The sequence below is a fragment of the Phoenix dactylifera genome, chromosome 13 (assembly GCF_009389715.1).
Source record: "Phoenix dactylifera cultivar Barhee BC4 chromosome 13, palm_55x_up_171113_PBpolish2nd_filt_p, whole genome shotgun sequence".
NCBI classification, from domain to species: Eukaryota; Viridiplantae; Streptophyta; class Magnoliopsida; order Arecales; family Arecaceae; genus Phoenix; species Phoenix dactylifera.
In genome coordinates this window covers 542595-556817 of record NC_052404.1, presented here as the reverse complement: position 1 = coordinate 556817, position 14223 = coordinate 542595, and the positions used below count along the sequence as shown (strand labels likewise).

The 14223-nt window shown below is 41.7% G+C and overlaps 1 pseudogene; it reads right to left on the bottom strand.

Annotated features, from left to right (window-relative positions):
- Positions 1–1468: 1468 nt before the first annotated feature.
- Positions 1469–13766, bottom strand: LOC120112833 (annotated as a pseudogene).
- Between the last annotated feature and the right edge of the window lie 457 nt (positions 13767–14223).

Below are 14223 nucleotides of genomic sequence, written 5' to 3'. Positions count from 1 at the left end.
CCTTAATAAAAATTAAGTCTTTAATGCCACTTTAATGCTGAAGGGTCTTTTTGAAAAAAAAATTAAAAATAGGATGATTCCCGGCTCATGGAAAAGTAACTTTCCCATATTTCGCATGGGAAATACTTTTCTATGAAATGTGGGAATCATATTCCCATGGGAATACAACTTTCCCGTTTCTCTCCTTTGAAAACTCCAATCAAACAAGAGGCATCTCATTACTTTTCTGTTGACCACATTTTTCTTCCTTCTTTTCCTGCGAACCAAACGAGCCTTATATGAATGGTGCCCGGAAAATGTTAGCAATGGGAAGCAAGAAACTTTTCTACCTAGATAAGATTTGAAAAGTAAAAGAATTTATCTCAAAAAAGAAAAGCAAAAGAATTCTTAAAAGAGGAGGACAAGATAAATCGCCTTTAGGTCGAACAAGTAATCCCGATTATTTTATTGCGCACTCGAAAGGGTTTTGGATTTCAATTTTTCTTCTCCTAGACCATTCAATCTACCTCTCATATGAATATCAAGCATGGGCTTTTATCCTGTGCATATATTCTTTAGGTGCAAAAGATACCCAATTTTCTAACTAGTCAGACTAATAATAATAAACATAGGGTTAGATACCTAGACATAATAATAAACATAGGGTTACATACCTAGTCCATCTTAGCAACTTAACAAAATTATCTCTACTGTCTTTTTAATTTCCTATTTGCTTCTTGTCTCATCCGCCCAGGGCTCGAGGCCGAGCCAGATGTGAGGGAGTCAAAAGGCTTCTGTTTTTGTTCTTGGTTTGGTTCAGGCCACTCACGATCTTTTTTTTGTGGTATAAAAGGGGGAAAGAGTCTAAATCAATGGACATTAACGAAGCATCTTGCATCCTCTATGGTCCAGCCATAGTTTGAAACTCAACTCAGTACATGCTTTTCATTACTTGCCATCCTAGCTTTCCATCCAATAGCTTAAAAATTTTTAGACTCTGAATTCGTGACAAGTGGCATTAGAGCCGAGGGTACAATGGGTCACAGCCTTATCATCATGTGGATCCTTATCATCATATGGATCCTTCGTACAAGGGTCAGTTTGAAGGCCTACAGAAGGTGATAAAGACTAAAGCTTGGTCCATGCTTTTATTTTCTTCCAACATTTAAGTCAAAAAGGTACTCCAGTCAAACAATGGGATGCCACATTTGACATTTCCGGCCTTTCTTAAACCAGCAGAAATGACAGGGACTGGGGTTAGTCAAGGTCTTCTTGGAAGCTTCGCTGAAGTCAGGAGATTGCTACCTTTCTTCCTTCTAAAAGTTGGGTGCTTGTTTTGGCTGCACAATTTGGTGGGAAATTTAATCAGACTTACTTTGTAATAAATTGATAGATCTTTTCTCTTTCCATTTAACTGTATTTGGTTGATGCTAACATTATATCTTTCACTTAGTTATATGTAAAAACAAGGATGGATTGATGTGAGTCCATTATTCAAGATTGTTTTCTTAGTAAAGTTGGTTTACATGATGAGCAAATTCTGGATTTTAGTTCTTACACTTGCCTCTTTTCTCTCTCTTGGAGAGGCACCAGAAAGAAAAAAAAAAAAAACTTCCAGAAGGTGGGTGGCCATGGAGCATTAAGTTTACTCAGAACTTTGCATCATAATGTCGAACTTCATCATTGAGGGAATTCCCACTCTCTCATGACTTTTCCCCAAGACTTTTCTTTTCAAGACAATTTGTTATATTTTCTCTGTTGAAACAAACAAAAACCAAAAGATATCAGATATTAATCAGACAAACACAAAGCATACCTTATACAATGGGGATAAAAATATGCTACTTCTTGCATAAAAATCAATAAGTTTCATTTTCTTAATGTTATGATAAAAGGAAGCAAACCATATCTTCTCCGAAAAATAAGAAAGAAGGAATGGAAGTCCACCAACAATGATTTATGCATCATGGAGTGGATCCAAACTTGACTAAAATCACTTCAAATTTGATAGCTTGCTTTTGCTTCATGCATTCCAGTCCTAGGCAATTGATATTTCAAAGTTCTAGTTCACCAACTTCAAACCGTCTCCCACAGCAAAAACATAACACAAAAAACGAAAAGGGGAAGAAAACCAAAAAAACAGCAGAGGACCAGGGCATGAGGTTGAGATTTTGACTCCGTTGCTAGATGGACTGCATTGAATCATGCTGAGCTTCAGCCCAACTAGCCAGTGCTTAAAGCATGACCAATTGAAGATGCAGACACCTGGGCTTCAAACTGTTCCATTATATGATCATAAGTACCAAGCTATTGTCCAATCACAAGTCTAAACTAATGCAACGTATGTGAGGACCTATACGGACGTGTGTTTACTCCGCTTTACCAACCCCAGGGAAACTCCGAATACAGGCCGTCATCGTTTGTACAGACAGACTTCTTGGGTGCTAAGATCCAAAGTCGAGAGGGAAACAGCTTTTCTCTGCTATGCTACTTTCCTCTTTCTTCCCTGTTCTTGCGCCCCGCCCTTTCCGAAAAGCCGATAAAAAACGACGTTCCAGAGGCTGTTCGCCCTACTAAGACTCAAGACCTGCGGGTTCCCTCAATCAGTGGTACGTACAAGACCATATCAGTTATTTGCTGGATAGATCTTGGGTACTTATATAGGATCAAGGAACGCATATAATACCTTCTGGTTAGCTATTTTGGGTAAGATCCTGAGTTGTTATAAGTGATATCAGAAAGAATCCGACCCAACTTATATAGACGAGGGGACACTATAACATGGATCTATTGGGACTGACCACGAGCCGATCGTGGTGCTTGTTATTAGATTTGTATGGATTTGAACCCTTAACCTGACGAGAATATCATGGCTGAAACAGGAGGAGTATATGAGGACCATGCGGGCGTGTGGTTAGTCCCACATCGGTTATTCGGTGGGTTATGAATCACTACATCTACTTGGTAACTTCTTAGTGGTTGTTAATGGTTCCTTACATTTGTAACTTTTCTTTATCCAAATTGATTTCGTAGATAGTTAATTCAAACAACAAACTACCCAAATATGTCAGAAGCAGCCAATCGTGATCACTTGATGGAGACACAAGATCATGCCATGATTCTTCATAAGGCTGCAACTTAGGAATTTTTATAAGATTTAATTAAGTTGTCAATTTTTTGTATTTTCTTTCAGGTTAGTTTTAGTTTTTAGCAGAAAATTTTAAATCAAGGGCAATCCTGTTCATGCACTATTCGTAACACAATAAACATGAACAGTGACCACATGTTATAAGGGCATTTTTGAGAGCCTAAAAGTCTAGTTAGGTTTATCAATTCCTTTAAACATGGAAGTTGAAGAGGTAATCAGATTTTTTATGCAAAAAAAAGGGATGAATGAAAGACGAGAGTTTTTTTTTTCCTATGGTGTGATGACGTAGAATAAGCATGAGGCTTACAGCCCTAAGTATGATTCCTAGGTTCGATGGTGAGTCCCGTATCATCGTCACTCTTCCTTTGACCATTTTTTTCTTTCATCCTTTTATTCTAGTCATTACTTGCCTTTTCTTTTAATATTCTTTGACAAAAAAATCTACTTTTATCTTCCCTAAATCTTTCATGTCATGTATAATCAGCTTTTTCTCCAGAAACACTCCAGCAAGCTCTTGATTCCTGGTATAAACACTTCATAAACCCTAGGTTAGATAATAGCCATCCAATACCTATTTCTTCAAAAATTATTAACTTTTTACTTCGGTTTTATTCAAAACTCAGGTTATAACCTGAAATTTCAGCAACCTAAAAGTTTCAGTCCCTTCTCTACACCTTATACACCCCTATACTACACTGCCCTACATCAGTTTGGTTTTAGAACATAGATTACACTCCATGTACATCGTCAAGGACAGTCCTGGTATCATCATGATAGGGGTCTTTTAACACCGACAATGTGATGAGTTATTGATCAGCATGCACCAGTAAAGTAAAGACAATGTTGAGCTCTCTGCTAACTTCCAAATATCATGATTCAAGGAAGAATAAGTGGACTGAATTACAAAAATTCCAAATTGGGATTTTTTAGGTGTACATCAAAGGTGAAGTGTCATAACACCAACAGCCCTGGACACAAAAGGCAAAGTATCATACTATCAACAACTCGAGAGCTTGGCAAAGCGCACAAAGACATCATGGAGGAGAAGCCAGGATCAATTTCAGCATCAAATAAATTCTTTCAGCTTGAAAGTCAGATTGAGGACAACAAAGTAAGTATTATGATTCAAGTGAAAAAAGGGCCAAAATTTACCACATCTGAAGAAATAAATAAAAAGAAACATCTTTAGAAGTAAACATTTTTTTTTTGTACCAATAAAAGAAAGAGCCAAAGGAGGAGGTGATTCTACCATCTGAAGAAGTTCATTGCAAATTTGCAATCAACACAACAGTAGAAACATCTTTGAAAGATTCTGAAATCATGGTCAATGATTACTCGATCATGGCTGAAATGGTTCCAGACACACTGAAAGAGGAACTTATCAGTCAATAGGAGAGCTAACAAATTATGAAGATCACAAGGCAACTTAAATGAAGTCTGAATAAACCAAAAGGACTACTAACAGCTATCAAAGAGGTCCATGGAGTTCTTCACAAATGCAAAATCTTCCAACATTCTTTCAGCTTTTGTTAATCTGGCACTTGTGGTTTGTTTCAGCAGTGAGGCATACCCTCATTTTATTATTTTTTAGAGAGGATGAGAAGATGCCTGCAGTCCAAGCGTTAGGAAATTTTTTAGACATCCTATGGGGGGCATCCATCAAAAGTTATCATTGCTATGAGAAATCAATCAATGCAGCTTCAGAACAGACTTAAAAGAAACCAGGGCAAGTTCCTACACAGCAGAATCAAATGATGGAGACCCAAGATCGTGCCACGATGCATCATAGGGGGCTGCAACTTAAATATTTTATCATATCTAATTTAGTTATCAATTTTTTGTATGTCCTTTTATTTTTGGTTACTTCTATTTTTTAGTGGATCATTTAAAATTAGGGGCAGAGATTTAATGATGGATAGTTTATTGATAGCTTTATGAATCAAGTTACTGTACCAGTACTGTTCATGCTATAGTAACTATGAACAGTAATCACATGCTATAAGGGTATTTTAGAGAGCCTAAAAGTCTTGTTGGGCTTATACATTCCTTTAGATATGGGAGTTGAAAGAGAAAATCAAATCTTTTTTTATACAAAAAAATGATGAATGAAAGTTCAAAGTTTTTTTTCTTACTGTAGTATGATGCCATAGAATAAGCAAGAGACTTGCAACCTATGTGTGATTCTAAGACTCCAGATTGGGTCCAGTACCATCCTTCCTCTTTCCTTCTACCATTTATTTCTTTCATTCTTTTATTATAGTCATCACTTGGCTTTCTTCTACCTCTTTGATCCAAAACATAATTTTATCTCGTCCAGTTCCTTCTTGTCATGTATAGTCAGATTTTTTCCCAAAAAAGATCTAGCAAGCATTTGATTCCAATTATTTGATTGTTTAAGCCCTTAAAATCCAAATTAAGCCCTAGAATTGTTATATAATAGTCAAGAAATCAAATACTGTTGGAATGGGATGGTACCACCAGTACGATCCCATTCTGATATAAAACCAACACTAGTACCAACCTCAGGTTTCCGAAACCAATTGGATACCTTTCTAATGTATGCTAGTTGCTTTTCATTTTTATTGATTATGAGGGTCTCGGCACATACCAGCCATACCAATACTGCATTGGTATTGTACTATTTTGGGACAACCACTGTAGGTTCGATATTGGTATTTAAAATCTTAATCATGGCCAATAATTATTTTCTTCAAAAACATTACATTTTTAGTTCAGTTCTATTGAAAACTCAGCTCATAGACTAATTCCCGCAACCTACAGGTTTCAACGTTGCTTCTCTAGACCCTATAGCCCCAATCCTAGATTGTCTTACATCATCCCTCCAAGTGTCAATACATGAATAACTCAAAACACCTTGGCATTCTTCTTATTATCAGTTGGTCTATAATTAGTTACCCTTGGGCGTAAACAAATCTACAAGGACAGGGGGATTGGCAACCTGATGAAATTGAAATTTATCTTAATCTTACAATACTAAATTCTGTTGAGTGAGTTAGTAGAAGCACCGTATCTAATTAAATTTGAAGTTGTTAGAAATAACTGTTGAGCTATCACTTGACAACTCTGTGGAATATCTTTTAATGCAAATAATTTCTGCATGTTGTATCGCACTCTTTAGATAGGAGTTCGACTAACAAACATTCAATAATCAAGGGTATTTTATTAAAAAGAGAGTTCGGTAAACTTACAAGAATTGGATGTTTTATAATAGAATACCTTGCCTTATTCTTTTAATAGAATCAGTTGTCAGAGGTTTGACTTGCAGAATAGAATGAATGGACGAGAAGAATAAGTGCAAAGTTTAAATGCAAGAAATACTTAAGGAAACTAGTGCAGTTCAGCAACAAAAGAATTTGTATAGTTTTGCGATTCAATAGGTAAACAAAATCATTATCATGCTTCAAATTTTGAACAGCAATGATAAATTCTAAAAGGATATCTGCTATTCATAAAGGTTTTTCATGGGAAAATAAGAAAAACTTCTTAAACAGCCATGTCGAGGCATGCAAAAATGAAAATCGATAAAAGAACACTAAATATGAATCCTGAAGCTCAAAGGAAAGGAAGATCTAAAAGAATCAGTTTGAAATACTGAAGTAAAAATTTAGTGCGTATAGTATGTGAGAGGTGGGGTATGCCTTAAGATGGGACAACACTAAAATGCATGAATTTAGGTAATGATTTCTGATACAAAAATTTATAATTTATATGTTTCTTCTGGACCATCTATTAAAATCATAAAGAGCATGCTTTTTAATATTCAAGCACATCTGATTGGCAAGTCTTGTAAGTCTCGAAGAACTGAAAAGCCTATAATAAGCATGAGGCTACAGTTATGTAATATAGACATCAATTTTAGGATCTAAAAGGTGTCAAAGCTTGCTTTTACTCTAAAAGTTACAAACTTTCAGATAAATGTATCCGCTATAAATAGTGAAGTTAAACAGTTCAAGCATGCAATAATATTTACAAGAGATACAATCTTTCATCTCATAAAGATTGATGAACGACAAAATTTTCTGAAGGATGGGAGCATGACTAGTTGTACCTTTAGGTCTTGACGTTGCAAAGAGTTCATAAATTTCATTTCTGACTCAGCTCTCAAAGAATGACTTTCTTCATCAGAATTTTTACTGCATGCATCACAAGGTCACTCTTGAAAAGGCATGGCTTTGGAAGGTGATCTAGCCTGCTTAGATGTTGGTGGGAGCTCAGGGGAGGAAGCCCAACCATGCTCTGCTGAGTCTCCCCCATGAAAATCCTGCTGTGGAATTGTAGGAGGCCGGCAAACCCTCCTTCCTACCCACCTTTAGAAGACTGGTGAAACAACATATGCCGAATTTGTGTGTGCTGCAGATGAGGCTATCTGGTGGGAGTCTTGCTCGTGTTCATCGCCGATTCTCGATTTCATGGGGCTTTTTAGGCCATTGAGTCTCGGGGGTTGCCCGGAGGCATTGTTGTAACCGGAGGGTGGGAGTGGCGAATGTGGATGTTTTCCACAATTGTACATAGCATGTTGCTATTGTGATTTCAGAATCTAATGCAAACCCTTGGCTCTTGTCTGGTGTGTATGCTAGTATAGATTACAAACAACATTGGGTACTTTGGAAGGAGATCTCCAACCTGATTGAGCAGGGCATCCGTCAATGGTGGTGGGTGACTTTAATTGTATCGATGGCCCCCAGGAGAAAAGAGGGGGCAAACCCTATTTTGATAAGATCAAAATCAGAAAATTCCGTGACTTCACTGGAGCGAACGGTCTGGTTGATCTTGATTTCTCTGGCTTGAGATTTACTTGGTGCAATAATCACTTGGCACAACCAGGGTATGGGAGAGAATTGACAGAGCCTTTGCCATGCCAACTGGATCCAATGTTTCCCCAATGACCAGGTACGCCACTTGCCGCAGATTGCCTTGCACCATTGTCCACTTCTTGTTAGCACCGAGTCCAGTACTGAGTACCATAGTCCCTTCCATTTTGAGAAGTTCTGGCTCGTCTAACCTCAGTCTTGGGATATTATCTGAGAGGTTTGCAGGATCCTGATGCGCGGCGATGCCATGTATCACGTGATGAGCATACTGGAGCTGGCTAAGCATAGATTCTGTAAGTGGAATTGTGTGGAGGTCGGCAATATCTTTAGAAGACTGGATGACATTGAGGTGGCTATCACGGAGCTCCAGGATTGGGAGTATTGGAATGGGGGACTCACTCAAGACGAGCTAACCGAGCTTCGAGAGAAACTTGCCATGCACCACTTCCTACTCCAGCAGCAGGAGGTCCTATGGTGGCAGAAGTTGAGGGTTCACTGAATCAGGAAAGGGGATGGTAAGTTCTTCCACCAGTCCACGATCATCATGAGATATAGGAATCATATTTAGATCTTGAGGAGCAGCAATGGGCAGTGGATCGATAGGGATGAGGAGATTAGGCATAAAATCTTTCATTTCTTCCGAGCGAGGTGGACTGCTAGTTGGGGGGAGGATCCTTCCGTATCCATTGCCAGACTTAGGTTGGTGTTGCAAACAACGCTGCCCTAATAGCTAAGGTGATGCTGGTCTATGGCCGAGGACAAAGTGCCAGGTCCCGATAGTTTCCCCCCTTCTTCTTCAGGAGATTCTGAGTAATCATTGATTATGAGTTGGTGGTTGCGATCTAGCAGTTTTTTCAACTTTGGGAGGATGCTAGAGGCCTGGAAGAGAACCTTCATCACTCTGATACCGAAGAGACAGGATGCATCTAAACCGGGCCACTACAGACCGATTAGCCTCTGCACAATCCTGTACAAGGCAGATGCTAAGATCATGGTTTGTAAAATGAAACCGATCCTTCCTCATATTGTTAGCCCTGAGCAAGGGGCGTTTATGGAAGGGCGAAGCATCACAGACAATATCCTTCTGGCTCAGGAGTTTATGCATGATCTGCTGAGAGCGCCTTCCCACCGAAGTCTCATGGCCATCAAGCTCAACATGGAGAGAGCGTATGTTTGGATGTGTTGAGACTTCCTCCAAGTCACCCTGGAGAGCTATGGTTTCCACAGTGCATGGGTCAGATTGATCCTTAGTTGTGTGTGCGCGCCCTCCTTTGCCACTTGATCAATGGCACCCTAACGAAGTTCTTTCGGTCCACTATCGGTTTGTGCCAAGGTTGTCCCCTCTCCCCTTGCCTATTTATCATGTGTGCTGACGCATTGTCACATGCACTCCGGGCCATGACGTTGCACCAGGCGCTTGACTCTTATGTGCCCGCACAAGAGGCCCAGCCAATTTTATACTTGCTTTTTGCAGATGATTGTCTGTTGCTCAGATGGGCCTCTGTTCCGGTCTCTTCAGGCAGATTTTAGAGGGCTATTGTTGGGTGTTAGACCAAAAGGTAAATCTCCACAAGTTTGCTATTGTCTTCAGTCCCAAGGCTCGCCCTCGGCTAAAGGTTGCAGTCAAAGAATGTTTGGGGATCTCGGAGCAAAATGGGCCGTAGAGCTAAGTGTGCCTATCACTGGTCGTAGAACCTGCTAAGTGTTTGGGGATCTCTGAGCTCGATGCCGGTTTACCTCCTAACTAATACCATTTTTTCAAAGAACCTGCTGATCAAGCTTGAGTAGATGTTCAGGAGCTTCTTGTGGGGCTCACACAGTGGCAGTGGTGGGGTGCACCTGATTTTCTGGAGGACTATTTGCCAACTTTTTCGTGATGCGGATTTGGGTATACAACAGTCTCTACTTGTTAGGAGGGAGATCATGATAGCTAGGCATGCTGCTGCGAGATTTGTACTAAAGCCTGATGGTCTCTGGAGTTCGGTAATGCGGGCTAAGTACGGCCAGTTGACCCCAAGTGATGATAACCAGAAAAATCGGAGGTTCTCCTTCATCTGGAGGGAAGTTTGCGCTCGTACCCATGAGAACTTTTCCAATATCGGGTTGTTGTTGGATGATGGCCAATCGGTTTTGGTGATGGAGGATGTCTGGTTGTCAGATCTACCACTGAGCCGCTAGTCGACTATGCTTAGTATGGAGACTACAGCGACATTGAGAGTCTGCGACTTGTTTCATCCTGGTGAGCGGAGGTGGAATATGGAGCTAGTGGCCCAAAAGTTCGAGGATAGGCTTGCCAAGAGGGTGCGGTCTATTGTGATCATGGTACATGGCTGTTTGGATACGAGGGTCTGGAGGTCCACTTACAGCCCGAGGGAAAGGGCGCAGGAGCTCTACAGTCTATACAGGGTGGAGACTGGTTGTAAATTAGAGGGTGAACGGATCTAGAGACCGGGAGTTCACCCTCGGGTTAGCCATTTCATCTAGAAGGAGGCCTAGGCCTGTCTTTCCACTAGGGGGTTGCTGGTACACAGGAGAATGGAAATCCCCTCGACTTGCCCGTGTTGTGGCAATGAGGTGGAGTCTATTGACCGCGTCTTCTTCCAGTGCCAAAGGGCAACCCAAGTTTGGGAGTTGTCCAACCTGCTTCCGACGATGCTCCAATCAGGGGAGTTCTTGCAGAGCAGCACCACCAAGGTGTCCAGGGCATAGGGCATCGAGCTGCTTATGTTGCCTACCAGATATAGTTGGCTAGGAATGCCTACATCTTCGAAGGCACTCGACGGTAGGCGAGTTTCATTTTGGAGAGGGCCTTGATGCAGGCTACTGAGGTCACCCACCCCTCTATTGTTGAAGAGACTGCGACAGCTCAAGACACCTGGGGCTTCATTCTGCTTTTGCAGCGACCCAGATGGTGCTTCTCACCTAAGAGTTCCCACCCCCGAGTTTCCTTAAGGTCAACTTCGACAGTAGCGTGGTGGATAGGGAGTGTATAGGGGGTACAGGTTTTGTTATCTAGGGGCCGAATTCGAGTCTGGTGGCGGCAGGCAGTACGCCGATCTTTGAGACATCTGTACCTAGAGCGGAGCTAAGAGCGTCCTAGGCTGGTATCATCCTTGTGAGGTGGGTCCTCAAAGCTGACTGTATTATTATCGAAGGTGACTCGGCCACAGTGATCGGATGGATTCAGGGGCAAGCAAGGTGGGTTGGTGCTCACCCACTCATATATGACATCTGGTGAAGCTCCAGGGAGTGTGTCCCTGGTGGCCAAGCATATCTACAGAGAAGCTAATTGGGCGGCTGATTGGGTTGCTTCTTACGTAGCCCAACACTCGAGCGAGATCATGTGGAGTGATTCGTCTTCCATCCTACCTTTGTTTCGGGATATTTTACTTTCTGACTTTTATAGAATGTATTCATACTAGATTTGTATAATCCGCCCGAACTATCAAAAAAAGAAAAGGCTTCCCATTGATAGCAGTCCATTAGCACATTCCCATGTCATTTTCTGCTGAAACTACTGACAAACAACAACGAAAAATTCTAAGAGGTCATCAGCTATTCATGAAAAATGTAAGATGAACAAATGAAAAATTCTAGAATGACCATGTGAGGTATGCAAAAAAAAAAAATAAATAAATATGAATCTCTTGAAGCTTAAAGGAAAAGAAGACCTAAAAGAATCAATTTGAAACAGTGAAGTAGAAATTTTGGTACAAATAGTTAGTGCAGAACAGAACTGATTTGGAGCATGCCTTAAGTTGGGAAAGGAACATTAAAATGCATGGATTCAATAATGACTCCTGATTAAAAATTTTTATAATATAAGTTTCTTCTGCACCATCTATTAAAATCATAAAAAGCATAACTTCAAATATTTAAGGATATCTGATCAGGCGATACTAGTAACTCTAGAAGGACTTCAAAGCCTATAAGAAGCATCAAGCTCCAAGCATGTAACACACACATCAACTTTAGGATCTAAAAGGTGTCAAGGCTTGCTTTCACTCAAAAAAGCCACAACTTCACACATAATATGGATACTGACGATAAGCTGGTCAAGCACATGACAATTTCTCCCAGAGATAAAATCTTTCATCTCATAAAGATTGACTGACAACAAAATTCTGAAGGATGAGAGCGTGACTAGGTGTACCTTTAGGTCTGACATTGCAATTAGCCTTCATAAAATTCATTTCTCACTCAGCTTTCAAGGGATGCTTTTCTTAATGAAAAGTTTGGCTGTATGCATCACAAGGTTACTCTGAAGAAGGCTCCAAAGAGATAGCAGTCCATTAGCGCACTCCCACATCATTTTGAGATGAAACTAATCGCCAACAGGCAACTCAAAATGATAGTAAATTAATTTCACATAAAGTCATCATCACAGTCCTCATACTCACTGTCTACATCATATTCAGACCTAGACTCATCTTCCTCCCTGGGTTCTAGAAATGTCTTCATGTCAAACAATGGTTCTGTTTCCATTTCCTCAATTTCAATGGAGTCATACTTCATCCTTCTTTAAATTCCTCATCAGAACAATTGAATAGCCATCCAAGTGAACACTTTAACCCTTTCTTGGTGATAATCTGATACCTTGGTGCTATTGTGTGCAACCAGCTCCTCCAAATTGCTATCCATCTCTATTTGAAAATACTCAAAGCTCATTCTCATAATATCCAGATTCAAGGCAAGCAACTGGGGGCAGCCAAAAAAGCCGCAGCTTTGGAGGAAATCAACATGCTTCAACATAGTAGAGCAGCTAAGACTAGCAGCTTGAGGCATTTTCTCAATGACTTTTCCAAATTCATCATGACCCACCAAATTGCTCGATTCAAACAAGCATTGCTGCAAGACAAGCTTAACCTTCAGTTCAATTGCCATGATGTTTGGATACCGAATTATCATAGAAGCTAATGCCTCCTTCCGAACACCAAACTCCAGCAGAGCCTCAACATTGGGTTTCATCTGGTCCCCCAACTCAAAACCAAGAATTTGAGGCCTTTTCTTAATCAGTCTCGCCACAGCCAGCCTCGGTAAGCCCAGGCTCTCAAGATATTCGACGGAAGGCTCGATCACTCTCCCAACTCGCTCCCGAGTATCTCCGGATACCGAGCGAGAACCCCTCCTAGTTATCTTCTTGCAACACCAACTCCAATCAGATAGGCCACTGATGTGCTCATGGTCCTCTCAATTCGAAGCCGAGTAACTCCGGGTACGCTCGAGGACCCGAGGGACGTCGCCGTGCTTGATGTCCAATCCCTGCAAGTACTTCACCACGGGTGCGAGATTGACCACGACGCTCGCATGGAGGACTTGCGGGTACCACCGCAAAAATTCCGTGATGGTCGCCTTTGCGGACACCCAACTTCCCCAGATAATCGAGAACGGGGATCATGTTCTTCTTGACACCACAACCAAGTACAAGGGGGTAAATGTTGATGTCCTCTAAGGTGAGGCCAAGGGAATGGAGGAAGTCGACGCGCTCCCGCATGACATCGACGCTGACGGGGAGCTCGAGGCCGTCAAGCTCGTCGGGGACCATGCCGAGACCACGGAGGAACTCGTAGACGCGGGCGCGGTTGGCGGCGCCCTGGTTCTTCATCTGGAGCAGGCCGGGCCTCGCATAGAAAGAAGAGGATTGGGCGGCGGCGGCGGCGGCGGCGGCGGCGCGGCTCTCAGGGGCCGAGGGTACCGAAAGAGCAGAAGTAGTTGTGTGAATTCTTGAAGTAGCGATCGCATTGTTCTTCTTATAGCTGTGCGCCCATGCGTTCATCACAATAGCAGATGGAAGATAAAAAAAGAAAGAATTCTTAACCAGAAACCAAAAAAAGAACGATTTCATGTTTTAAAAAGTATGGAACTTCATCTATCTCAGTAGCGACTAGCGACTGAGTCCATCAGATTGAATGAGTATAGCCACCAAAGTAGTAGCCTGGTGGTAAGGGGGCGATAATTCCGTCCAAGTTGCCCGGGTTCGAAACGCGCGGGCGTCGATTAAATTAGGAGACCGGATGCCCCACGCCCGGCTGGCTTGTTGGCGGTTATGCTTTCCTTCCACTTGTACCAAGGTGGCGCTGGGGTGACGTACCCACACGTGAGGCGGTGAACCCAGTGGGGTGAGCCCACGGGTCGGGGAAGGCACGCGAAACCTGCGACCTGTATCGAACATTCCCTAGTGGAAGGGGGGCCCAGTAATGGGGCTGCTACGCGGGTGGGCTGGTCCCTCCCCCTCCCCTCCTATTTTTTGACCAAAAAAAAAAA